Raw genomic sequence first — 3,097 nt, 5'->3', positions numbered from 1 at the left:
TAGCCGTTGGTTGTTGGTAGTGGGTGTTGGTTTGCCCTTTTTCGTTCTTTGTACCTCATTGTACATATCTTATTGTCAATAAAAATTACCGGGTGATATTCTTTTTAAAAAAATTGTAAAAAGTTTGATTAACATGGGAAAGAATCGGAGTGAATTTTAAAAATATTGAACTATTTTACAAAGTAAAATTTCAACTCACCCGCAATTTATCTCCAAAATTTTTTATCCCAAAATTTAAACGGACTGTAGATACTGCTTAACCTAATTCCACTCTTTCACCCCTAAAATACATTTGTAACCATCTTAATACACACGATCGATTTGCACCATTTACCTTCTCCTTTCTTCCTTTTTTCTTATCTGGCATATATACTTCCCGATGTTTTGCAATTGAAGCTGTGCTCATCTTAGGGTTTGTTCTAATGGGCGATTCATATTAGGGTTTTTTGCGTATACTCGATGCTATTTGTGATTCGTGTGGTGCTCATCTACCTGCTCTCAGACGATTCTTAGGGGAGATTAATGTTAGGGTTTGCTCATCTATCTGCTCCCAAATGATTCTTATGGGCAATTATTGTTAGGGTTTGAGATGAAAATCAAACAGTCCTAATTATTTTGTACCTAATGATAATGGTTTAATTATTCAATGTAAAATTTTGAGCATCGGTGCAATTACTTTTGAATTTTCTTCCATCTAGTGAGTTGCAATTCATGTCGTTACGTTGTTTCTAAACTTTTTTTTGGTTAAAAGTTTAGTTAATTCTTGTAATTAATCATCATTAGATCTTTTATGCGATTTTTTTGCACAGATGTACCTACAATCGTTGCGTTCTTTTCTTAATTTGAGTAACCAGTTGTTGGATCTTAGTACATTATTTATTTCCAAATTAGAGATAGCATTTTTTTTTACTGTCTGGCATATATTCTCTAGTGGGGATCCTTTATCTTAATACTACTGGTGTTGCAACAGATGAGCTTTATCACCATACCTTAATATGCAGTTAATGATAATTGTTATATTTTTTGTACTTGCAGTCTTTAAATGCTTAGTACATGATACTTTTATGTAACTCAAGAATTATATGGTGTTTTTCAAACATTATTCTAATTGAGAGACTGATTAAACATGTAACCAGCACTGATTTTAATATATGTATTGCGTTGAATTGTTAGATACGAGATTGGTTCATTGAATTGTTAGATTCACAGGTTACGGTTTTGAATTTGATTAGATTTAAGAGATACCATGTAAACCATCAATGTCTTTGTTGTTGATAGATTGGAAGAGTCTGCCTCCTATGATGAAATCAAATATGTTATCAAGTAAACATCGTGTTTGATCCTGTTTTGTTTCATTGATGCTCTTTACCTTGGTTATAATGTCAATAATTTGGGTGAGTTTTTAGGGAGGAATCTGAAGGAAGATGAAGGGAATCATAGGTTATACTTTGTGGGAGACGACATGTCTAGTATATTTGATGCTAAGGCTGGAATCGTTTAAATAACAATATTTGACATTTGATGGTTTGTGGAATGACCTCGATCTGAATAACTTGAAGCAGAGTATGGTTTAATTCTAGAAACCAAAAAAGGTATGAATAACTTGAAACATGTCTAGTATATTTTATGGTTGTCGATTATTTTAATGATGCTAAAATTGAATTGTGATAGGTTCATAGGTTGCTAAATTTAACCACCTAAGTGCCATAACAAGTGATCATTGTAGAGATCGAGACTTTTGTGGAGTTGGTACTAAATTTTCTATTAGCTAAGGTGAGTACTCTTACTTGTTTTGGTTATAACTTCAAGTCAAGTAGTATATAAATATAAATGGTATACTAATTGTGGTGTTGTTATTGAACTAATATTTTTGTCAAATGGGTCTATTGTTTTGTTAAGTGACTCAGCAAACGTGAATAAGTTACATTGACGCGATGTTTCGGCGGTGGAGATCCGCATTGTCGAACCTACAATGAGTACTGTTATCAATTTACTCTTAATGACATGGTTGGGTAAGTAGTTATGTTGTGTTTATATTGTATTTTAATTAAAATGGTGATAGTCAAGCGGGCAACGAACTTGTTAAAGGTGTTGGAATTGTGCCTTATGGGCTATTAAATTGGCTAAAGGCTATGAAAGTGCCAACGGGTGTATATCTTGCTAAGTGAGCTTAGTTTATTTTGATTGTTTTTTATTGTATTTTCGTCTGGTTATGTTTGGTAGGGGCCATTTGGTTAGAGATGATTTGTGTGCGGTACGCCTTCAACATGTCCTTAAAAAAGGTGTTGATGTGGTTAGGCCATTTGATTCGATTAAGAAAGTTGAAGACGCTACAGGCGTAACTATCGCGTGGCTTTCTACGTTCATATCGGTATGTCTACCATAAATTTATGATAATATTAATTTTTATAATAACATGCACTTTTATGCTTATAAATATATGATTTTTTTTTTACAGATGGTACCCTTGGATTAATAAAGATACGTGTTGACCGAAGATGTTCTTCGTTGTTTTTCATTATTTTTAGTTTTTTGTCGATTGTTATTTCAGTATTGATATGTTAGATTATCTATGAATTTTTCGGTGTTTTTCAATTTATGAGTACAATTTATTAAAATATGATTATGTTTTATTTTAAATTTATTTTTAATAGAAATTATTAATCGAATGTCTAAAAGTTGAATTAAATAAAATTTAGGCCCGAATATATGGATCCAATAATCTGATCCGGGCCCAAATAATCAAACCGATCCGAATACATGAATCGTAAAAGAACCCGAACCGAACATGAATATCTGACTCGGATCCGAATATAGAAACCTATTCAGAACTATGACTTGATAGGAATCATTATATTTGGACCCTTTATGTGATACCAAAGTAACATTTGTGTATATTGAGACCTGTTTTCTTGGTACTAAACAAAAATATTGATACATTAGGACCTTTTTTATTGGTACTAATGTAGTATTTTTTTATATATAATAGGACTCTTATTTAGGTACTAACTGTAACGACCCGGATTTTTCCGATCGTTTTACACTTATAAGATTAATATTTACATAAATTAAACCTTACCAACATGATAAGCAATCC

The 3,097-nt window shown here is 31.9% G+C and overlaps 1 long non-coding RNA gene across 2 annotated transcripts; it reads left to right on the top strand.

Moving 5' to 3' along the window:
* The first annotated feature begins 1,412 nt into the window (after nt 1-1,412).
* LOC139858872 (uncharacterized) lies at nt 1,413-2,462 on the top strand. Of its 2 annotated transcripts, XR_011763101.1 has the most exons (4): nt 1,413-1,592; nt 1,672-1,773; nt 1,900-2,012; nt 2,224-2,462. It is a non-coding gene; the product is annotated as an uncharacterized lncRNA (long non-coding RNA). The 2 variants fall into 2 exon arrangements; XR_011763100.1 differs by having other exon boundaries at nt 1,672-2,012.
* Nucleotides 2,463-3,097: the final 635 nt, after the last annotated feature.

The sequence above is a fragment of the Rutidosis leptorrhynchoides genome, chromosome 7 (assembly GCF_046630445.1).
Source record: "Rutidosis leptorrhynchoides isolate AG116_Rl617_1_P2 chromosome 7, CSIRO_AGI_Rlap_v1, whole genome shotgun sequence".
NCBI lineage: Eukaryota > Viridiplantae > Streptophyta > Magnoliopsida > Asterales > Asteraceae > Rutidosis > Rutidosis leptorrhynchoides.
Note: the sequence above shows the minus strand (reverse complement) of the source record. Positions and strands in the feature narration are given on the sequence as shown.